Source organism: Desmodus rotundus, chromosome 3, assembly GCF_022682495.2.
Source record: "Desmodus rotundus isolate HL8 chromosome 3, HLdesRot8A.1, whole genome shotgun sequence".
In the NCBI taxonomy this organism is placed as follows: Eukaryota; Metazoa; Chordata; class Mammalia; order Chiroptera; family Phyllostomidae; genus Desmodus; species Desmodus rotundus.
Window position 1 is genome coordinate 25,275,724 of NC_071389.1, and position 25,120 is coordinate 25,300,843.

Here is a 25,120-nt window from a genome sequence, read left to right on the forward strand (position 1 = left end):
CCACATCCTAGTTTTGTCTCCATATTAAAATTGTAAGCTTTTGGGGGGAACTGTTTTGCGGACGTTACATTTCTGTAACTCTCGTGGTACCTAGCTCATACCTAGCCAGTTTAATTGCTCATTGCTGAGCACTTGCAAGGTGTGGTGACCAAAGCGAATCATTCTTTCATGTGGCCAATATGTATGAGCATTTACCATGTGTACTGTGCTAGGCACTGGGGTCTGGCAAAAACCCCACAGTGAGGAGACCAGTTACACTGTATTTAAGCAGAAAAATAGTGATTGGTTGACTGAATTTGAGGAAAGTAGGTCAGACTCTAAGTGAGGACAAATGACAAGAAGAGGGAGACTGTAGAAAAAAAAGGTATAAATTAAACAGTTATTGTAGGGAAAAGGTATTTAGTGGATTCATTCAGCAAATCATTTATTGAATATCCACTGATGTCAATTTATTCCAGTTATTAGGGATATACTAGCAAACAGGACAAGTTTCTTCCATTGTAGAGCTTATATTCTAACATTTAGAGGCATTTTAAAGATGAAAAGCACTCAATACTGGGTGAAACCCATCTGTAGGAGGTCAGCAGTGAAAGAGTTAATATGGCTGTCGGGGCTCTAGGCTTTGTTGAAACAGATGGTTTCTCTGCTCTGGGGAGTGTTTTAAGGGAGATTAGAGAAGGCTGGGCTGAGGAGGGCCTAAGACCTCTCCCCCTCGCTCCAGAGCACACACACCTGCTGTTCTGGCCCCCAGTGAGCTGTGTGACTTGTCCCCCACTTGTAAGCACTTACTTGCAGGCTTGTGACTGTGACTGTATGTTTCTGGCAATTTTAGTTTCCTTTCCTGATTTTTATTTATTGTTCAACATCAATGAAGTCTCATTTTAATTTGACAGATGTTGGGACTGGTCTGTGTTCCTTCTGGTTCAGGTTTACTTTTATATAATTGTGACCTGGTCTATATATGTTATTTTTCCAGTCCATTTTTTTATTGTGGTAAAATACACATAACATAAAATTCGCCATTGTAACATTTTAAAGTATACAATTCATTGACATTAAGTATATTTACAGTGTTGTACAATCATCACGATGATCCAGTTTCAGAATTTTTTTGTAACCTCAAATGGAAATCCCATACTCATTAAGCAGTCACTCTCCCTCTCCTCCCCCAGCCCCTGGCAACCACTAATCTGCTTTTTAACTTAGCCTATTGTGGAATTTCATGTAATTTAAATAATACAACATGTGGCCTTTTGTGTATGGTTTCTTTCACTTAGCATATAAAAATATGTTTGCATGCCTTTTCATGTGACATTATACGATTTTTAAAAGTGTTTCCTTATACTCATTAGAACTTAAGTTGTTATGTTGACAATGGCTTCCCTTAGCCTTTCTCTCACTGTTGGATATTTGGGTTGTTTTCAAGTTGTTGCTGTTATAAAAAACTGCTACAGTGGACATCTCCCTGAGGTGCTCTGTCACCTTTCAGAGGATTCTGTATGTTGCACACCAGCTGCAGAAGAACCACTGTCCTTGATTAGGATAGTGTGGCCTGTTACCCAACTCCGTGGGAGAACAGTCAAGTAATGAATTTTATATAGAAGGGAGCGTTACATTTTGCAACAGAAGGGCTTCATCGCCAGGGAATGGCAGGGAAAATAAAAATTTTTCTTTCTATCCTCTAGAAATCTTCTCTGACACTCCCTCTATACCCCCTTGGGTGCAAGATGGAACTGATTATAGCAGTTGAAGATTAAATGTTTTATTCATTTATTCATTCAGCAAATATGTGAGAGCCTACGCTATGCCAGACATTTGAAACTTGCCAGCGCTCGAACCTGGCTGAGCAGTGCCTTTTACTCCATTGACGGCCTTTGATACCACTTGAGAGCAAATAGGACCTACTTCCAGGGTAATCAGAGATGATTCAGAATCCTGAGCCACCCGAGGCTTTATTACCTCATGGTTTAATACCTCAAAATTTGGTGCCATTGTACATAATAATCACACATTAGTTTGGGCTGCTCACGCCAAGGGATTCGAAAGCCTCACTGAGACTCCTCATACCTGACTGCTCTTGTTCCCCACTGTGACAGAGACCTGGCTGCTAGGAGACGTGTCATTGGGCCTATGTTCTCATAGTGGTTTTGTTCATAATATCCTGAGCAGGGCAGTGAGGGGAGGCTGCTGTTGACTGGGTAGTAATACTAATGCTACTGTGTTCATACAAAGGATGGGGTATCAGGTATATCTGGGATTAGCGCTGCTGGTCCCTGCTTGTCTTCTGAGAGACTGTGTGTGTCTCCCCCCCCCGCCTTTTTCCCTTCCAGAGCTATTACATAAAATGGTCCTATTTCCCTCTGCCCTGTTGGGAAAATGCCTACCACTTAACAGCCATTCAGTGCCGCACTAAGCCTCTGACACCCAGTGCTGAGTGGAGAAAGCTCCTGAAACAATTGCCAGATCTTCCAAGTTTATTAGCACAGCGCTGAAACTGAATTGTTGATTTAGGGTGGGAAGCACGGAGTCTAGTGAGGAGCACCCCTTTGCCTTCCTCCCCTCCCCCCAGGTGGCCTGATCTCTGCCGTCTTCCACCTGCCACTTGCTGCTTTCCCTTCTCTGTCAGGGTTTGATCTGTTATGTGTCTGTATCTTCAGATTTATTTTTCCTAGTGCACTTTAAAAACTCTTGAACACTCACGGAAGGGGGTAGGGGAGAAAGGAGTTAGACCATCAGCAATAGGGACTCTGTGCGCTCTTGCTCTCGAGCGCGCTCTCTCTCTCCCCCCCTAGACCCTGGAGTTAACTGAATTGGCCTGGAGTTCCTGAGGGGCCGCTGTGTTTGTGTTTCAGTGGGCTGGTGTTACTGAGTGGGACACAAAAGCCTAAAGCAGAAGGCATTCCCACAAGCCTAACATTTTCATATTTCTCTGCCAAAAAATCTTCAGTTAGGGTTAAGAATAACTACTCTGTCTGTAGAAATACCAAGGGCTTTTGTTTGCCAGAAGAAAAGGGCTTTTGATTAAATGCCTTCTTCTCATTTTTTTTCTTTTCCTTAAGCTGCTGTGGGAAGACTTCAGAGCCTCTGAAGGTGCTGTGTTTAAGGGGCTTGGGGGAAGGAAAGATAGCAAAATAGAACGAGGAGAGACAGTTATGCTTTGCTAGGCATTTATGCAGAGATTTAAAAAAAAAAACGAAAAACAAAAATCTTTCCAACTTTTGTTGACTGCTTTTGCTAGCCTTCCTTTCTTCCCATGTTTTATGACATCCATCCAAACCAGTAGTTCCCGAAGGACCTGTGGGGCTGATCTGACCTTGAACCCTGTTCTAACCACTTAGTATGATTTCGGACAAGTTACTTAAACCTTTCTCTCTAGGCCAGAGTTTCTCAGCTAGAAAATGAGGATTATAAAAGTACCATTTTCATAGAGTTGTAATGAGAATTGAGTAAGTTAATAGTATGTAGAAAGACCTTAAACAGAGCCTGGAAGAAAGTAAGTACTCAGTAAATGCCAACTACTGTTTTAGCAAATACTACTACTACCTATGGCAAATGTCGAGTGTAGCTTTATTTTCTTGATTACAAATTTAAAATGTGGCTATCTAGGGAAGAAAGAGAGCCTTTGTCTTTTTAGGATAAAAAGGAGACATACATTCCTATCAGTCATGACTGTTTAGCAGAAGCAAAGGGACAGGTTTATTCTCTGTGTGGACAATTTTAGAGGCTCAGTGTCTCCTTAGTTGAATGTCAGCAAGGGAATCTATTTCATTAGGAGAATTTACTCTTCTTGGACAAAGCAGTTCCTATCTGTCGGGTGAGAGTGTCGTGACTACAGGGAGTCAACCACTTTTTCTGTCTTTGTCTGAGGGCACTGAATTTTCTTGGACCTCGGGAGAGCCTGAACCAAGCCGTAGAGGAGGGGCCCCTAAATTAGAGTAGTGAGACAGACACAGGAGGCATCTGAGTAGGGAAAGGGAGCATCCTTAAGGGCTGGGCTGGTCCTAATGACACTAGTACCAGGTCTGGGAGGCTCTGAGCAAGTGCCTGGCCACTGCATTTCCCTGGGCATAAGGAAGAGACCTGTTGAATGACCTGCCCCATGCCTTTGGGTACTTTTATAAGCTGCTACCTCCTTTCCCCTAATTGCTGGGGGATGGTGGCTAAGGAAATGACACAGAAATTTGCTCTTTTCTATATTGTCTTTAGTTTTTAAGAAGGATTTCAGCGTCTGAACTACCACCCCCAGCCCTGCCCTGCAAGGTGGAAGTCTCATCTTCTTGCAGGAAGTTAGATTCTAAAGTCAATACATGGAGTGAAAATCCCAAATAATCAAATTTATCCTTAAAAGATAACTTCAGTAACCCATCAGTCAAGGTAAATAAGCATGGTTTATGTATTGTTGGCCTATAATTAGAGGACATTCTCAAACACTAGAATCATATTCGGAATTCAAGGTGCTCACAGTGTGAGAGGCACATGGGAACTGAGACCTGCTGACATCTCAGATTCAAGTCCTCTTATCTCACGTTCACCCTGGTACATAACCTCACTTTGGTGTAAAACTTCACCCAGTGGAGTTGTGAGTAAACCTGTCCACATGTTTAAATTATTTCTCTTTCTCTGGTCAGGTTTGTACGGTTCAGTTCAGTTGTGTCGAGATTTTCCTGTATTTCTCTTTTTTGTTTCTGTTTTTCTTATTTCTTTTTCCATTTTGTAAATCTCATTTTCTTTTTCTAAACCTGTTTTATAGCTCTACGTAATTCTTCTCTTGTCCAGAATGCTTATTTGTGTGTTTGCTGCATATCTTCATTATTGTCAGTGTTCAGGATACTTGAAAGGGTGGTGGGGAGAGAGAGTAGGAGGGAAAGACCTCTAATAGTCTTCATTTGAATTCGGTAGTAATAGCTTTCATTTTCTCCTCTCAGGTCCTCTGCTAACCTTTGATTCTTGTCCCTTGAATAGCACGCCCTTTCTTTCATTGTCTTCCCCCTTTAGGTCATTTTTCTGTAGAAAATTTCTGCTTATGTTAGGCCACTTCCAAATGAATTTTTGTTACATCTCCTAAGCATCACTGGTTTAGCTCTAGATGTTTAGTTGGTTCTTGGATGAACCTCAAATTCATAGTGTCATAAAGAGATAGATGAGAAACGGAGCCCATCCAGAGAGGTCAAAGGACAGACAATTTCCCAAGTCACACAGCTGGTTATTGACAAGCTGGAACCGTGACCCAGGTTCCTGACTTGGAAGTTGAAAGTCTTTGATCCGAATCACATTGCCTTTGAAGCCTTGAATAGGGACAGTCCTTTGTAAGACCTTTTAACTGTCACCCCCATCCCTCACCCCCCATCTTGGGGGAATTGTGACTTGTTTGCTTTCATTTAATTTGATTTCATTTCCTCACCTAAACAAAAATGCTAGACAATATGAACTTCAAGAGGGTTAAAATTAATTCTTTTTCAGAGATATATTTAAGAATTACGTGGCATCTCTTGGGGTAGTTTAGAAAATTAGGGCTGTGTTATGACTTGCAGGACTGGGATTCACTGTCTGTGGCCTGGAGGTTTGAGACAAGGGAGATGGGTAGCCCATAGATCTAGGGCTGCTGATAGCTTGTGTAGGTCATCAGCTGGAACGCACAAGGGTAGTTAAGGTCAACAAACATTTGACCTAGCACAGGTCTAGGTGTTGGGAGTACAAACTGGACTCCTGCCTTCAAGGGTCTTACAGTCCCCCTGGTTTGCCTTGAGAAAAGAAGGTAGTATGTATAGTTGGAGAGAAACTAGCTCAGTGAGGCTGTAATTTTTCTTGTCCTGATTTGGTCACAGACCTGGAGGAGATGGAGTTGCTGTTCATTGGAATCTTGGAAAAATTCCAAAATACAAGGCACTGAATGTAGTTTGGTCATAAAATAGGGCAAGGTGGGGTTTTCCACAGGGTCTCAAGGGCTCTGTTTTACCAACTCACTGAAAAGGGCAGCTGGGAAAACCATGAGGTGGTTTGTATCCTTTCCTCTCTTTTCTTCCCAGTGTTCTTCCTTCTAGGAGCTACTAGTAAGCATTAAACCAGGTAATTTCCTTGTCTCTGTCCGTCTGTCTGTCTGTCTCCTTCTTAACTATTTCTTTTGAGCAGTGGGGCTATCAGAAAAAAAAAAAAAGAAGAAAAATGATTTGCAGAAAAATAGCCCTTGCTGCATTTAAATCCTGCACTTCGTCGGGCCTGGGAGAAGTTGATGCAGTGTTTTCAGACGTTGAGGCCGTTGGAGCGTTTGGCTGGGAGGGGCGTAAGGTTGTTCTGGGACTAGCTACCCTGCCCCGAGCCTGTCCGTTAAGTATTGTCTGTCTCCTTTAGCTTTTGTTGGTTTAAAACATCACATTGTAACAAAGGTCAAAGCTGTTGTCCTTGGTTTCTCAATCCTAAGGAAGAAAAATGGGTTATTTTTAGCCATATATTGTTTCTTCTTTGCCCTAGAGAAACCATAAAGCAAAACCCAGAAAAATGAACAGAATCCTCCAATAAGACAAAAACTTAAGTAACCACCATGATTGACTTGTGGAGCCTCAGGTGCTGGACTTCCAGAGTTTCTTACATAAGTAAGAGTTTTCCAGACTGATGGCTAATGCACAGAGAACTACATCAGGCCCTGGCTGCTGTCATTTTGCTGTACAAAAAAGGAACATCAGAGGGGGGTTGAGGAGTCATTCCATGCATTATTCACTTTTTTATTGCTAATGGAGAGGAGGGCAGTGGTGGTGGTAGAGGTGTTTGTGTGGGTAGAGGAAGACCATGCCCAGTTCCTAGTTGGCACTGGTAATAAAACCTTTCAGAGAACCAGCTCTCCGAGGTGACTTTGTGGAAACATCTCAGTTCTGCTCTATGCACTGTTTACTTTGCTGTTTCTACCAGCAGCTGCAGTGAACGGGAGAGCCACAGCCTTCTGAAGTGCCCTTAGGCTGTTCCCAGTGACCTTCAAGTCTTAAGAATCATTTGGGTGAGAAGAATGCTGAAATCCTGTACACACAGCTATTTAGTTCAAAAGAAAAGCTGCACTGCCATGGTGATAAAGCTCCCAATTGAATAAGGAAAAGGGCACTTTCCAAAAATCTGGGTGGTAGTTACTTTAATCAAGTTGGGAAATGGATCACTGAGAAGGGGATTTCCGCAGTGTCTCGGCTGTCCGGGAAGCTGGAGCTCCCCCCTGCCTTCCGAGTGCAGATTCCAGGAGGGCAGCCGAGGCCTCCAGGTTGCGGCCCTGTCTGCAGTGAGACAGGCAGGCACAGAGGCCTGCCGGCTACTGCTGTGCAGCTGCACTGTAGTGTTCTCTTGGAAAAATACTTGGTGTGCTGAACATACTCTTAGTGCCGCACAGATGCTGCACGTGCTAACATCCTTCCTGAAATCTGAAAATACAAGTAACATACAGATACACAGTAGTTACAAGCCTTTGCTCCTAAGGGAGCTCATCTTTTTATCCTATCAGACTCCTTGAGAAGGGGTGGTTAAGAACATTTCTCTCTTTTGCCTCTTTCTGGTTCACCCCACTGGGGCAAATAGTTGCTGGATTCAACAACATTCTTTCCCAAATGATTCCTAAGGCATGAGGGTCACTGAGATTTATTTTTAAATTCATAACCTCGGGTCGAGGGAGAGCAGTTGTCCTTACTGAATTCCCTTGTGGAGGCTTTCAGCTGCCTACACTCCCCCCACGTCTTTACCAGACACATTCCAGAAGCCTGAAAGCCCTGACCCTCAGCAGTGAAATTCTGGTCTGGCGTCTCACTCATGGATGCCTTCATGAGCCGTGGCCGTGGCATGAGGTGTCGGATTGGGAAGCCGAAGGAACAGGTGGCCTGTGAGCTTAGTGTGAAACTTCAGGCTTGATAAGTGGTTTTGGAGTCGTATGCTTATTGAAAGTTTCCTTGCGCTTTCTTGTCAGCTTTAGCCATGTCTGGGTGGTCTCTTCAGTTCCCTTCCAGGATTTTCCAGGAGCATGCTGGAGGCTGTCAGAATACAAGGAGTTAAACCACAGTGAACTTGGGGAGAATGATTAAACAGTGATCAAGTGATATTTTAACTTCTGTTTGTAGGGGAGAAGTGGAAATCATCAAGAAAAAAAGTTTGTAGTTTTGAACAAAGTCATCTTATCTTAAAGTTGGCCAAGGCTGACTCCTTTTATTCAGGTTCATTTTTAGCCGCAAGGTGAACTCCCTCACATGTTTCTTTACTGATGTCCATCTTTGTTTTTACTCATACTTCTCTTGCTCTCTTTCCCTTTCTTCCTCTCCCCCCTTCTCTTTTTTCCTGTCTCTCTCCCCCCACTCCCTCCTCTCTCTCCCTCTCTCCCTACCTTCTCCTCTGCCTGTTTCCTCCCCATCCCATGTTGTTTTAATTGGAGTGGAAAACCAGTTCCACTCAGAACAGAGTTGGAGTAGGACTTGGCTGCCCTTCTGTGTGTTTTGTTCCTTGATGGTCTTGGTATGAGCGTGGATAGGAGATTTGGGATATTTGAAAAGCCACTGGACTAGTAGTAAAAGCACGAGATAAGGAATTGAAGATGCTTGGATTTGAATCACAGCTTTGCTACTTGTGAGCTGTGTGATCTTGGGCAAGTTACTTAAGCTCTATAAATCTCAGTTTCCTCTTCTGTAAATTGTGGGTGATAATTTCTACCTGAAACAGTAGCAGTTAGATATGATTAGAGTTATGTGTGTAAAGATCACTGTAGGCATTTAAGTATGTTTGAAAGTGAGACCTTTGCTGTGTGATAGAGGTCAGAGTTGATCACAGGCTTTAGAGAGTGCCTTTGGTTGGCTTTTTGCCTTTTTACATAATGTTAATTGTTTAGTTTGTACATTATAGTATAAATAATGTATAAATAAGTTAACCTATTCTTTGCCTTTGTTCTAATCTAGTAAAGGTAGCAGCGACCCAGCGAAGAGCTGGAGGGCCTTTAACACCCTCGGGGTCTTTACCACAACCACTCCCAGCTACTCTAGATAAACAAATTTAAATGACGTGTTTGGTATAGAAATACAGCATTAAGACTTACTATTATTACTTACCCTCTTCCAACCAGATTGTTACAGAGAAGTCCATTTAATAGGAAATTTCTGCTTCTCTACTCTGGTACTGATGCACAGATCTATTTATCTCAGGAATGATTTGTGGCCAGTTTGTATAAAGGAAGATGGAAGATAATTTCTGACCACTTTTAGTTTTGCTGTGTTTGAGGCACTTGTGGTGGAGCAATGGATCATGGTCATTCAGTCCTTTTTCCTTTACTAAAGTGGAATAAGCCAAGGCCAGTGGGGTCTTGTCTTTAGGTCTCAGGTCTTAGAGTGCTCAGCTCAGTTGTTTTGGAAACTTGTTAAAAAGTGTAATGTGTTGCTTTGCAATATGAAAGACACTTTGTGGTTTTATAATCAATATCTTTTAGCATATTCTTTTAGCACTAGATTAAAAAATCTCGTGTTTCTAGTGTGCTAAGTATTTGATCGAGTGTAAGAAAATTTGAGTATTTTTGTCTCAAAGCATCAGAAAACAGTGGCTCAGATTGCTTTTTATTTTATATGTTTATGAACTGGAAGACTCATTGTTAAGATGACAATACTCCCCAAACTGATCTACAGATTCAGTGCCACCCCTATCAAATCCCTGCTGGCATTTTTTTTTTTTTTTTTGGTAGAAATTGAAAGCTGATCTTAAAATTCATATGGAAATGCAAGAGACCCATAATAGCCTTTTTCAAGAATATTGCAAAATCTTGAAAAAGAAGAACAAAATTGGAGGTCTCACATTTCCCAACTTGAAAACTTACCACAAAGCTGTAGTAATCAAGAGAGTGTGGTAATGGCATAAGAATAAACATACAGATAAATGGAATAGATTGAGAGTCCAAAAATAACTCCCTACATCTATGGTCAGTTCATTTTTGATAAAGGTGCTGAGACAATTGCATATGGAAAGTATTGTCTTTTCAATACAGTATACTGGGACAGTGGATATCCATATATGAAAGAAGGAGGTTGGACCCCCTACCTCACACCATATATAAAAGTGAGCGAACTCTTGAAGTTAAGAACAAACTGACAGTAACCAGAGGGGATGTGGGAGGGGATAATGAGGGGAAAGGTGGAAGGGATGTCAGGAACATGTATAAAGGACACATGGACAAAGCCAAACGGGGGTAGTATTGAGGGTGGGAGGTGGGAATGGCTGGGGTGGGGGGAATTGTGGGGGGTAGTGGAGACAACTATACTTGAACAACAATAAAATAAACATATTATTAAACTGGAAAAAATAAGTGAACTCAAAATGGCTTATAGACCTATGTGTAAGAGCTAAAACTATGAAACTATTAGAATAAGATTTAGGAGTAAATCTTGGTGACCTTGGATTAACCAGTGGTTTCTTGAATATGACACCAAAAGTACAAATGACAAAAGAAAAGAAAAACAGTAGATAATCTGGACTTGATCAGAATTAAAAAATGTTGTGTTTTAAAGGTCACTATTAAAAAAGTGAAAAGATACCCCACAGAATGGGAGAAAGACAAAAAATTCGAATAGATATTTCTTCAAAGAAGACATATAAATAGCCAATAAATAAGCAAATGAAAAGATGCTCAACATCATTATTCATTAGGAAAATGGGAATCAAAAGCACAATGAGATACCACTTCATGCTCATTACAATGGCTACTATAATCAAAAAGACACATGAGGGATGTGGAGAGATTGGAATACTCATACACTGCTGGTGGGAATGTAAAATAGTGCAGCTGCTTTGGAAAACAATTTTGTGGTTCCTCAAAAAGTTAAAGATAGAGTTGCCACATAACCCAGCAATTCCACTAGGTATGTATCCAATAGAAATGAAAATGTGTATCTGTACAAAACTTGTACACAAATGCTCACAGCAGCAGCATTCATGATAGCTCACAAGTGGAAGCAGCCCGAATATCCACCAGCTGATGAATGGATGAACCAGATGTGGCATATCCATACAGTGGAATATTTTTCAGTAATAAGAAGGAATGTAATTGATGCTAACATGGATCAAACCCGAAACTATCATTTTAAGTGAAAGAAGCCAGGCACAAAACACCACATATTGTATAATCTCATTATAAAGAATGGGCAAATCCATCCAGACAATGAGTAGACGTGGTTGCCAGGGGCAAGGGGAGTGTGGAAAGGTAAGTGACACAGGGTTTCTTTTGGGGGTAACGGTATTGCAGTATTCTCATTACATAGGGGTGATGGTTGCACAACTCTGATTATGTGAAGACCCATTGAATTGTATACTTTAAAAGGATGAATTAATTGTATGGTATGTGAATTAAATTCAGTAAAGCTGTTATAAAAAATTTAGGGTGATTCGTACATATGAATTGCATTTTGTCAGTTTGTACTTGGCCCTTTGTCCCTGCCACCATGAATGTTGAAGTCAGAGCACCCCTACCTTGAGCCCTGGGAAGGTTACTGTTGCCTCAAAGAGTTAAGGTGAGAAATTTAGATGTGCAGTCAGTTCTTGCAGAATAATTGATGGCACTTTTTATCAGGAACCATGTCGTTCAAGGTAAATGCTCTGAGAGGTTGAAGTGTTTTCAAGTTTTAAGTGTTACCCTCTGTGTCCTATTCTTATTTATGTTCTTAAATGTGTGTCTCACTGGAATAGATAACTTATGTTTTGGGTTCCAGGCCTCATTCCCAGCTCCGCCAAGAACCCCACATCTTCCATTTCTTACATTTTTCCTCCAGGCTATTGATCTTGCTCTGAAGCATTCTTTCCTGGGAGATGTGGAGATAATAGCTGGAGTAGCCCTGCCTCCAGATGATTAAAATAGTGATTTTCAATGTTTTTCATCTCATGGCTCACTTAAACCAATTACTAAAATTCTGTGGTACACTGAAAAATACATTTTCTGCTGATCTGACACAAAATAAGGTGTAATTTTGATTCATTCACACCGGATGGCTGTTGTTGTGTTGGCTGTTGTCATTTTTTAAATTTGACAATCTAAGGGAAAAGAGGTCAGTGCCCCTGACTGTGGTCATGTATCGTATGTTTTAAAAATTACAGTTGCACACCGTCGAAAGTGCCGCACTGAGAGAGCGGATTGTCAGGAAGGGCCTTAGGCCTGTGTTGGCAGGATGAGATGACTCATTTTTCATCAAAGGAATTTCAAAGAAAAAATAATGACAGGATGATGTCAGGGGAGCAGGTGGAGACAGGAGCCTTGATTGAGGCACAAGAGGGAGGTGTTGAGTGGTATGGTTGCCTGGGCAGTCAGGATGATTGACTAGCAGAGATCACGAGAAACGTCACCTGTTTTTTCGTTCCTTTCTCAGAAGCCCTGGTGTAGGCAGAGCTGTTCCTGTGCCTTCAGAGCATGTGGTCAAGTCTGTGCCTGTCCTGCGTGTACTGTGTTTGCATCTGGGTGAGACACCCTGTGCCAGTCACGGCCTCCTTTCACACGCAGTGTGCTTGTTCTGGTTCCTGCACTCCGTGCGTCACCTCCACGGCTGGCAGGGTCTGTGTCTTAGAATTGAGGTTTGTGTCATGGTGGCTTGAGGTGTGGCATGTCCCCTGATTTAGTAAGATATGGGAACTTGCCTAGATACCAGAAGGTCAAATCTCAGGAACAAGTACTTTCTTGCCCAAGTACTCTGGTTCCCTCTAGTGTTTAATAAAAGCTGGATCTTTGCTTTAACCTCAATTAAGTTTCGTTTTCTCCCTGCCCTCTTATCCCCTCCCCTGCCCTCCCCTCCCCTTCCCTCTTCCTCCCCTTTCCTTCTTTTCTTTCTTTTTTCTTGGTGAGTTACATGCCCTCCGTAGTGTATATGGATGAAGCTGATAAGTGAGGGAAATGTACAGTCAGGAGGAAGGAAAGTTAAGTTTTGGTGTCTTGGCATATTGCAGAGCACTGGAGTCGATTAGATTTCCAGGCTTCCATTTACGCGAGTGTTCCTGGACACCACTGTGCCTTAGCACTTCCAGGATCTGTGTGGTTATGAGGCTAAAATCAGCAGTTTACAAAAAGGTAAAAGAGTGGTTATTTTTGCTATCACTCTGCCTCAGGATTCAGGTCATCTCATCTGAGGAGAGAGAGCATAGCAGGATCAGTTGCTGTGCTTGTGCCTTATGAACTGTTCGTCTTAAAGTTTCATGGAGATAGGTAACATCGAACACTGCCAAGAAGCAGAATATATTGCCTCTATTTAAGGTATATCATAAGGAAGAAGAGAAAGGAAAAGACAAACAAAAGTCCTGAAATTGGCATGGGAGGGGGAAACTTTACTTATTACTATTCCTTGGCACTGTCTTTAATTGTTGCGTCATTCTGGCCGATCATAAGTTCTTTTTTGGACAATACTACTAGGTACACTGCAGGACTGAAACTGGTCTTTGGAAGTAGGGTAAGAATGACATGAACCTGGAGGCACTGGACAGATAATTTGTTTCTTAGAGAACGGTGCTGGACTTTCCTGGACCTTAATTAGCAATATTCCTCCTCCCTGCTAGTTGTGCTTCTGCTTATATGTCTCCATGAAATAATAAATCATTACAAGAGAGATTTAACCTTAAGTGCCAAAGGACCCAGGGAAAAATGTTCCCTAGGGTGGGTTTGATTTGGGAGCCCCATGAGGGTAATCTGTGATGATGAGTTTCAGAAATCACCATCTGATTCATTGAGTTAGTGAGTCTGAGCCTGAACATATTCTCTGTATTGTATCTGCCCCATAATATATACGGGCCCTTTCTTCCTTTGGGTATGAACTAAAAGCCTTTAATCAGGATGTCAAGCAGTGGCAAGGGAGAAACATTCCAACACGCCAATCAACTAGAATGTTAAGGGAATTCATGTGGAGGCTGGGATTCCAAATAACTTTGATTTTGGGGGGGGGGAGGAAAAGAACTTTTTAGGAGCTCATTGTCACCTATTGAAGATCCAAACTCATCTTGTCATTTAAAAACTGTTGTAATCCAGTCCAACTTTCTGTAAAATTCTTTTTGTCAAAATTATGTTTATTCTTATTTTTAAAGTCAAATATCACTGTGAGGTTTGTAACAAAAATAATCTTCTATATCTTCCTACCTCTGAGAATTGCTTCTAAGTCATTTAGCTGATTCTTTTAGCATTTTCTACTGCATTTCTTAAATATACCCTTAGTAATTCTTGATTTTTCAATTTTAGACATTATCTGTTAGTATTTTACTGTATTCTTTCATCCCTGTTCCCTTAACAGGCACCCTCCCTCCCTCCCCCTCTTTGCATCTTCATGCATTACTACCACTGCATGGTATTCAGTGTTTAGATTATTATGATTACATGATATTGCTTAAACCTGAGCTGTATATGAGTCTATAATTACATTTTTTCTTGACCAACTTTTATTTTTTTTTGGAATTAATAATTGCCCCTTTGTTTACTGTTCTATGTACCTGAGAGTCCCATAGGGCTCTCAGATAATTCTAAGTATGTTGCAATATGTCAAATAATCTTTTGGTTCAATTTTTTCTTTGGAGCCATCCCCCAGGAGATTTCTGTCCTCCTTTAGTAAGTCTCATTTTGGGGCTTCCCGTTCGTTACCATAATACTGGAACATTCCTTCACCTCTCTTCTGTGTTGGATCCCATGTTTCCTGGATCTCATGTTGTTAATTTTTCTTGGTTTACTCCATCTCTTCTTTGAAGTATATTTAAAAAAAATGTTTAATCCTCACCTGAGGATATGATTATTGATCTTTGGGGGAGGGTGGGAAGAGGGGGGTGGTGGAGAGAAAATGAATGAACGAACAGGGATATGAGAAATACTGATTGGTTGCCTCATGTATGCACCCTGACCAGGGATTGGACCTGCAACCTAGGTATGTACCCTGACCAGGCATCGAACCCACAGTATTCTGGTGTACCCCCGATGCTCGAACCAACCGAGCTGCCAGGCCAGCTCAGTTGGAATATATTTTAGAGTAGCTTCCTGAGAAAAGATACATGGATGATAATTATTTTTGAGGCTTTGCTTATCTGAAAATGTCTTTATTCTACTTTTCATTAATTGAAGAGTTTGAGTGTAGACTTCTAGGTTGCAAATGACTTTACATCAGAATTTTGAAGGCATGCCTCTTCCTGGCTCCCAGTGTTACTGTTGAGAGAGAAGTCCAATGCCATTTTGATGCCTGACACTTGTTTGTGACCTGTCTTGGGGGGGTTACATTTTAGGATTTTATTTTTATCCCCAGTATTCTGAAATATTATGATGATGTGCATTGTGAGGATTTTTTTAAATTTGGTGAGTTGAGTTCTCTGAGGGTCTTTTTTATTTGAAAACACGTCTTTCGTTTACTAGTCTTTGACATAATTTTTCTCCTTCCATTTATTAGTTGGATATTGGGCTTCTTTGTTGATCCTCTGGGTTTTCTCCCCCTCTGCATTTTCTCTCTCTTTGTTCTAATTTATGGTAAAAATCCTCAGCCCTGTCTTCCAACTCTTCTTTAGAATTATTTATTTTTGCTATTCTATTTTTCAGTTTCTTAACAATGTTTGCTTATTCTCTGAATATCCCTTTTTTATGCTGCTTGTTTTTGTTTTGTGGCAATATTACCTGTTAGGGCTCTCTGAAGACATTAATTACAGTCCCTTCCATGATTTCCTCTGCATCTATCGATAGTACTGTCTCTGCTTGTTTCAAGCCTCTTCTGTTCCTTCCTTTTAGTCTCTGTCTTCATGTTAGAGACTCTCTTAAAGTGTCTGATGTTTCTTGGTGATCTGCATGTGTAAGAGTTAGCCCCTAAAAAGGTGATTGGTGGGACTTGTTGACTGGTATGTTCTAATGAATGAGTAGGTAGGGAGGTCCATTTCCACAGAGAGGAAATGGCCTGCCTTCTGTCTGGGGACTCTTAAGACTGTCAGCCAGAGCCCTGGGGTGGCCAAGCAGGGCGGTGGGGCAGGAGGGAGGGGCTTGTTCATTGTGTGAAATTTCACTTAATACCCCTGTTTTCAGAAAGGCACCTCCTTCTACCCTTATGAGGGCCTGAAGACTTTCAACTAATCTTGCTTTCAGCCTCACCCAGTAGCTTTCCTTCCCCTCCCTGCAAACCTTCAGAGGTTCCTGGTGCTTCCAGTTTCTGAGCCTTCCTGGAGTCCTGCAGCACAGTGTACCTTGTTTCTTACTGTCCCCCATTCCCCACCAGCACTTAGCAGAAGGAGAAAGCCGAAGTTTAAATTAGTAACCATTTATCTAGTCACTCCCCAATTTATCAAATTTTGTTGATATTTTTAATTCTTCTTTTCTGTGCCATTCTTACTCCTTTACTGTCATTTAAGAAAGATTTCAGAAAGGAATGGAGATAAACGTGCATGTTAAGTCTGCCACATGCAACCAAGAGTTGCAGAAGTGAACCTTCTTGATTTCTCTCCCTCGTAAATACACAGACCCTGTGCCCTAGTTTCAGTTGTACCTTCTTTTTTCCATTTTCTTGCTCATGCCATCTTTCTTCCTGGACGACCTACTCTCCTTTCAGACTATGGACGTCCTACACATGCTTCCAGATCCAGCTTATATGCATCATTCATGGAAGCCCCCCCCCCTTTTTTTTTTTAATTGTTGAATTTGTCTAGCTGGAACCGACCATTCCATTGACTGAGTTTTTAAAGTTTCATACGCTGAATTCTTGTGGTCTTGCCACCCTCGTGACACAGGATATATTTTTTGCCTTATGCTGTAATTGTTTGTATTTATACCACTTCCCTTAGATTTTAAGCTTTTAAAGGATAGTTTATAAGACTAGCTTTGTAATTTTATTTTTGTTATTGTTAACAATTAACACAGAACCCAGGAAGCTAAACATTTCACAGAACCACAGTTTTAGAGCTGGGAAAGAATTTGGAGATCTAAAACGTCAACTCTTTTTTTTTTTTTTTCCTACTCAGAACGTACAGTTCTCCACTAATCCATCAGAGAGAGAGAGTTTGCTTTTTATCATCCCCGTAGGAACGTCACTCATTTTATGAATGTACAGCTCCAGTGTGACTAAATGATCTTGCAGTCATAAGCTAGGGACAGAGCTGGAACTGTAACCTCCTTCTCAAGTTCTCACACTGCTAAATGTAGTGATAAAATCGGATAAATGCTTAATTAAATGTTCTGGTTAATCCAGGGTTAGCTGAAGGGCATGTTATGTTTCAATTTTCTTGTTGAAAATTTTTGTATGTATTTTTTTGGTCTTAGTAATTAGGTAATTTGAACATAGGTAATCATCATAACTCCCTCCCTCCCTCCCTCCCTTCCTTCTTCCTTGGATCTTGATTATTCTGGGTTTTGTCAAGAGCTGGATAATAGTTTTCTTCCAAGGCATCAGGTACCCATGGATGAGAAAAAAATGTAGGCAACTACTGAAAGTGCCCTGATTTGGGGAACATTTTTAAAAATTAGTGATATTAGGTACTTGGGGTATAGACCCAATTTAAGTGGGTCCAGTTAAAGTTTTGCTATTTTGATAATTCATCAAAGATTATTGCCCAAAGTATCTTCAAGGTAAATTATCTGTGTCAAAGATTCTTCTCTATTTTCCTGGGTTATCTAGCTCTTGGCAGTCATTTCCAGAATGTTTGAGGTAGCTCTAATATTGATGTTTGAAGGGTTAGATGCAGCAGGAATGGTTGGTCACTGGGAGAAAGTTGAGTGACATCTATTGTCTGCTTAGGATTTGTTGGACATCAAGCATGCCAGACACGTTTAAAAAGCTAGATGCCATTCTTTTCCTCATCCCCTTCTTAGGGCACGTGAGGATAGATCTGCAGGTATTTAAGGGGTTGTCCCTTTCCTCTGAGATTTGATTGTTCATTAGGGTTTTGCTTCACAGTAGGAGGCTGAATGATGGCAGATGGTCTGATACTGGGGTTGGCTTGCAGTCTCCCTCCACTGGGCAGTGCCATTGCTGGACAAGCAGTCTGTGGTGGAATGAACCATAACCATCCTGTATGCTGGCTTGGGCTCTGCCTCATGGCCGTCACTTTTGGTTTTATCCAGAACAGAAATTGTGGTCCCCAGATACTAGAGTCAGGGTTTATTGTACTGATTCTGCCTTTGCCTGTTTTTTCATTGCCACCTGGCTGCCGTTAGAGGGAATTCACTATATAGCTCTGAGTTCCTGTAGGGGACTGAGAGGAACCATCCCTGTTACCAGGGTGGTATGTGTGTTCTCTTCCCTTAACACTGTTACCCAGATTTCCTTTTATGACTCCTTAAGTCAGAAGCAGCTGGTAGGATGCATGAGGGAAGCGTTACTCACCAGGCACACGTAGTGGCCCTGACTGCTGGCCTGGAGTCTGGGCTGAGCTGAGAATGAGTCAGCTCCGGGAATGGAAAGATTGCAGGGTAGTGGGGCGTAGGAGTTGTGTGACTGACTGCTTCTTCTGTGACTGCTCTCTTCTCTATAAGGACTTATCCCAAAGCTGGGAATACTGGGGATCCAGTAAGCCAACCAAGTTTGTGGTGATAATGTTTCCTGTGAAAGGAATGAGCTGACTGCACTTGGCATTGTTGCCTTCTGTGTTATGGGTGTATATGGGTTTTGAGGCAAGCTTGAGCTTGTATGATGAGAGTTCTATGTGTAAGAGTTTCACTCCAATAAAAGAAACCACAGCATCTCTGTCTTGATTGTAAAGCTGAGTCTTCTGTGTCTATCTTTGTCCAGTAGGGGTCACTGGGGGCTTAAGTTCAAACAGAGAAACTCACTAATCTTGTGGTAGACCAATCAGATTCCTTGTCCTTTTTGTGGCATATTTGTACATTTTAAATATTAGATCTGAAACAAAAAATGTGAACTTGTATTAAGAACTGACCAGTCTGTCTGTCTTTAGGTGGCACATTTTTTCCCTCTTTTTAATTACAGTTACTGCCAGGATCTGGACAACTATGTCACAGAGATCTAAAATTAGCTCTTTGTGTGTGGAGCTTGGTTTCCATGGCTAAATAGTTTAAGTTGATTTCTCTTATTTTTTTTCTTGACCTGGACTCTTCCTCTGAGCCTCAGATGTAGCTACCTATTGGCATTCTCACGCCTGCCAGGTTACCTCTTTGGTGAGCTCCTGATCCCTTTGTGAGTGGCAAGCCCACTCCCGCCCTGTTGTATTGAAGGTGACTCAGGAGAGCTAAAGTTGATCGTGTGTTTCTTAGCCAGACCACATTAAAAGATGTGTTCTCATTGAGACCATTTTTTGTTTTTACTTGGAAAAAGCATTTAAAAATGCATGTAGGCTGGATAGGAGTAAGATGCTAACTTACTTTCATTGTGCATTCACTTGGAATGAGAGAGATTTCTGGACAAAAATAACAGCCTTGGCAAAATTTACAAGCATTCCCCATAGACAGGGCTTCTTCTCCTTGAATCTTCTCCATTTATGTCAGATAACTGACTACCAGCATTTCCTGGAAAAAGTTTCATAGTTAGATCTTATTATTTTGTTAGGGGAAAATAGTCAGAATCCCAAAGAGAGGGACTATTTTAAATAGCACTGTGGATAGTAAGGTTAGCTAAGTAATCTTTCTTGTCCTTTCTTTTTCTGAAGCAATGCCGTTGAAGTCCGATTGGATTTATTCATTGAGTTGGTGACTTAGAGCTGTTAAATAACACACACTTTATGTTGACTTGCCTCCTTGCACTGGCCACTGAAGAGGACTTGATGTTCTGTTGGGGCGTAAATGCTCTAGTGTAGTAACAATAAAAACAATAATTAACTTTAATGAGTTAACTCTGTACCAAATAGTCCATGCCTTTTCTCACTTAACCCTCACAGTGACATGAAGTGGTGATTTTATTGTCCCCCTTTTACAGATGAGGGACTGAGGATTAAAGAGATTAAGTAATTGGTTCAAAGACACACAGCTAGAAATGGTGAAGCCAGAGTTTGAATCTTGGTTTGACTAACAGATTATGTTGAATGTAGAGTCCTGGGCAGAGAGAGAGGCACTAGGTCTTTAAGCGTTCAAAATTTTTAAGTACTAAACCAGAGCTTTTCCCACTTCACTTTCTACCTTTACTCTTTTCCTTACCTTTTAAAAAATATATTTTATTTATTTTTAGAGAGAGAGGAAGGGAAGGAGAAAGACGGGGAGAGAAACATCAATGTGTGGTTGCTTCTCGTGAGCCCCCTACTGGGAACCTGGCCACCCAGGCTTGTGTCTTGACTGGGAACGGAACCGGCAACACCTTGGTTTGCAGCCTGCACTCAATCCGCTCAGCTACACCAGCCAGGGCCCTCCTTACCTTTCCTTTCCTTTTTCTTTCTCTTTTTCCTGGGTAAGAGCCTCAGTTGCTGCGCTAGACAAAAAGGCCACCCAGAATTTAGATATCGGGTAGAATCTGTATTTGGAGAGATTTCTAGAAGTGGAATTTCTGTTCAGTAAATTGATTTTTTCCCAGCTCCAAGGAAAAGCAAAACGTATTCTTGTGTGCTTGGAGTTACTTTTTCTCTTACACTCCCAGGTAGATTTGGAAGTTCACTGTTAAAAGTGGCTCGCTTGGCTCCTTTGTTAGTATATGTTATCTGTTGGGCCCATGTGGAGGAGCATATTGAGTTATTCCTGCCATAAGATGAATAGTTTTACAGACGCTTACTCTCTGGGAGATGTTTCTGTGGTCAAAATATATACATTCCGAAGAACTGCTTATATTTGGGGAATCTAAATGGTTTATTGACCCCGTTGTGCTCTTTTTAGTATGCCCCCCTCTTACACTCCTGGCTCTACCAGGGCTCTCTAGACCCTCTTGTCCATTCACCAAGTCGTTAGTTCATTTATCTGTCTATCTGCTCGCTCATTCCATAGTTACTTGGTGACTACAATTTATACAGGAGAGCAGAATTCATCTAGCTTCAGAAACTTTAGTGAGAGGGTATAAATAAGCACACAACTACATTATAAAGTAGAGAAGGCTAAATGTTGTGAGAGGGGAACTTACAAAGTATAATGTAAGGTCTAGAGAGAGGTTTACTTCTAACTGGGATAGAGGGGGTCTGTCCCAAGGAAAATCTGTGGAAGTATTTATTGACTTTCAGCCGTTCTGTAGGAATGGGATTTTGATATGGAGATGGGAAGGAAATACGTTCCAGGGTAAATGAGGGACATATTGTAAAGCCAGAGAGTTTTGAGCTTAATTTGCTGGCAGTGGGTAATTAAAAGTTTTAGAATGAAATTACAAATGAACACTTACTGAGCATTTAATGTGTACCAGTTATCATGCATGCTTTAGGGGATTCATCTCATAGTGGATGAGGACAGGGTTGGCAGGTTGGAGACTGGGATTGGGAATTTAGATAAGGTAAATCATCAGTTCGCTAAGGTTTTGTACAGTCTGAGCAGTATTCAGAGGTCTTTGTGGTCAGGTGTGGTTTGCTACTCCTCCAAATAATGATAATAGCAGCCAATAGTTATTGAGCATATATTGTGTGTCAGGTGCCATCTAAGCACCTTAAATGCATCAACTCATTTAAGTCCCACTACAACTATATGAGACAGGCACTATTATTATTATTATTTTGCAGATGAGGAAATTGAGGTTCTGTGAAGTTAAGCAATTGCTAAAAGTTGCTAATGTGACATATATTGTTAGGATCTGGATTTGAATCCAGGTAGTCTGGCTTCAGGTTGATCTTGTAATTACCATACCTCTATAATGCTCATGGCATCTAGGTTACTGATCAAGAAATTTGGGGGCTTTTTCTAACTATTGTATTCAGTAACACTTAGGCATGTAGAAAATTCTTTAATGGCATTCTGGGTCTTTGCATGTTTATTATTGTCTCAATTCCACATTGCTAAACATTAGAGACAGGAGTCAGGATATCTCCTAATTAGCTTCTGTGAAGTCCACATCCTCTGCCCATCTGTAGTTACATGGTTACTGGGGGAGACAGATCACAAGAGCTCAGATCCAGGCTCTGATGCCTGGGTCCTGCCATTCTCAGAAGCCCAAGGTTTCCCGTCCTGTCTGTTATATACTATATACACTAGTCTCTCTACCAAAGTTTTAATCTCAGACACACACACACACACACACATATACATAGATATATAGATACACACACGAGATATATTTATGCTAAAATTATATGCATATGTAATTCTTAAAAGAAATTCTCCCTTTATAAGCATTTTTCCCTAGATTTCAGAAACTTTAATTGTGATGGGTCTTAAATTTTTAGTCTTTATCTGCCAAAGTTATGCTTATGGATGTGCTATTTTGAGACCAAGTGTAACTCCATGGCAGTTTGAATAAGACATACAGCCTCCCTTCTCACAGGCCTGCTTCCATCTTGGCCACAGACAGTAAAGTGCTCCTGGGGTATTGCCTTGTTTCGAGATTTCTTGTGGGTGACGGTTGTGGGTGACTGTCCTGAATTCTTGTGAGTGAAGTAATCTTACAGAGAGTCAGGTGAGAGGCCAGTCTGAAATCTTAACGAAGTTCAGAGTCTTGCTTTCACAAAGTTGCTTTGATGGTTTGGGGCCCTGCCCATTTGGGCTGTTAAGGAGAAAGATCCTGGGGGCTGCTAAATATGTCTGTAAATGGCCCATTCTTTGTGTAACAAGTGATCTCTGAAAAGAAACTAGTCACTCCCTTCTGCCAGCCTCTAACCACTTCCGGTAAATGACAGCACACAGATCCATCTTAGTTTTGCTAAGTGAAAAATTTATTTTCATGAAAGCAATTTCCCTCCTTTTCTTTCTTCCTTCAAACAAACACACATAGATATACACAAAGGCTGGAGACAAACATTTTACTTGTCAAATGTAGAAAAATGGTATATCCAAGGTATAGCATGCCGTCTTATGAAGATCTTATGAAGAATAAATTACGTTGGTTACATTTCATTGTAACCAAAATACATTCTGAATCTGTTATTGTGTAATAATAACAAATTCAGAATGTATTTTGGTATTTGAGTGCTTTGGCTTTCTTTTTAAAATTTCATAGGTATTTTGAATGACAGAAGCATGCTAAATGATTTTCTAATTAAGACAGTTTTACAGTGGCTTCTGATAGCAGAAGGAAGCAGAGAAATGACTTTCATTTTGCAAAATGAGAATATTGTGTAGATATTTATAAGATTGCAAAAGACAGTTACGCAATGGTGATATAGACAGTACTAGCACCGTAATGTCTTGTGTCGACCTTGAGAGTCTTTTCTTAGAACTGGGCGAATCTGTGTACAGACTTGAGTCTTGCAAAGATGAAGTTTTCCAAACGTAAATATCTAAAATTGTTGAACTTCAAGTTAGTGTTTGCCAGAACATTGTAGCAAAGGGAGGCAGTGTGGTTAAATTCATTGATTGACTTGAAATAAGACAGGTAAAATTTCAGATGTCTGTTCATTGTTTACTTGCTTTGTGGCTTTGGACAAAATAACCTGAATTTTCTGAGCCTCAAGTTCTTGATTTCTAAAAAGGGGATATTATTAGGATGAAATGAAGTAGCAAATGTGAAAGTGCTTCCTAGGAGGTGCTCAATAAATGTTAGTGTATTATAGTACTAGTATAGTGTATCATAATGTCCTTCCAAGCGTGTCCATCTTCTTTGACCATCACAGCTCCAGAGCTTCTCCACAGAAGGGGCTACGCATTATCGTCTTGGTGTCCACTGTGTCTAGCGTGATGCTCCATATTTTTAAACTGAATGAATGAATGAAATGTTCTGTTTCACAAGACAGCCTGCTCCAGAGGGAGCTCCAGTTTAGTATCCACTGGATGCACCATCAGTTTTCCCTCTGTAGTACCCATTTCCTTCAGCAAACACTGTATTATTTTTCACACATCAAGAAAAATCCTGTTTTGACCGTATATCCTTCTCTCTGTTCTCCGTTACAGTGAAATTTCTTGAAAAGTTGTTTTTAATTTGTTGCCTGAATTCCTCTCCTCCCATTCTTTTTTTTACATTTAGTTTTTAAAATTATTTGTAATTGCAGAATGACTGATGTATAACATTGTATTAGTTTTAGGCGTGTGACAATGATTCGATGTTTAAAGATTTTATTCGTTTTTTTAGAGAGAGGGGAAGGGAAGGAGAAAGAGAGGGAGGAAAATATCAATATGCAAAACATTGATCAATTGTCCCTGCATGCCCCCAACTGGGGACCTGGCCCCAAACCCAGGCATGTGCCCTGACCTGGTATCAAACCAATGACTTTCTGGTTCCCAGGCCGGCAATAAACCCACTGAGCAACACCACCCAGGGCAATGATTTGATATTTATATACATTGCGAATTGATCACCACAATAAGTCTAGTTAACATCTGTCACTTTACATAATTACCCTGAATTTTTTTCTTGTGAGAAGCACTTTTAAGATCTATTCTCTTAGCAACTTTCATACATGCAGTTCAGCTATAGTCACCAACTATAGTCACCAAGCTGTACTTTATTTTTATTTTTATTAAATTTTTTTTATCCTTACCTGAGGACATTCTTTCGTTGTTTTTTTTGTTTTTGCTTTTCTTTTTAAAGAGAGATTGGAAGGGTGAGAGAGTGAGAAACATCGATGTGAGAGAGAAACATCAATTGGTTGCCTCCTGTGTGCACCCCGACCAAGGATCAAACCTGCATCTCAGGCATGTGCCCTGACTGGGGATCAAACCTGTAACCCTTCAGTGTGCAGGACAGTGCTCCAGCCAACTGAGCTGTACCAGCCAGGGCCAGGCTGCACTTTACATCCCCATGAATCCCCTTCTCTCTTGAATCACTACAAAAATTCAAAATCTCTTGAGTTTCTCTGCCTTGCCATCGAAACTGCCCTTCCTAACTTCACTGGTGACCTCCACATTGCTAAATTCAAGGGTCAGTTCTCACTGTCATCATGACACATTAACAGCTGTGACATGGTTAGTTACTACTTTTTAAAACACTGCCTTCACCTGGCTTCTGGGCAGCATGTTCTTTTGGTTCTCATCCACTGGCTTCTTCTTTTAGTCTCTTTTGGTGGTTCTTCCTCTTCCCTATCTAATAACGTTGGAGGGTTTCCAGGACTTAGTCCTTGAACTTGATCTCTTCTCTTTACTCCCTAAGTGATCTCCCTCAGTTTCCTGGCTTTAAAACTTCATCATGGGTCTCTCCCTGAACTCTAG

The 25,120-nt window shown here is 41.0% G+C and overlaps 1 protein-coding gene and 1 non-coding gene across 17 annotated transcripts in view; one reads left to right on the forward strand and one right to left on the reverse strand.

Annotated features, from left to right (window-relative positions):
* Positions 1-25,120, forward strand: part of MACF1 (microtubule actin crosslinking factor 1) — a 320,700-nt gene that overhangs the window by 76,186 nt on the left and 219,394 nt on the right. The window lies entirely within an intron of this gene.
* On the reverse strand, positions 16,924-16,993 carry LOC112299705 (small nucleolar RNA SNORD26). The gene has a single exon (XR_002974295.2). It is a non-coding gene; the product is annotated as a small nucleolar RNA SNORD26 (small nucleolar RNA).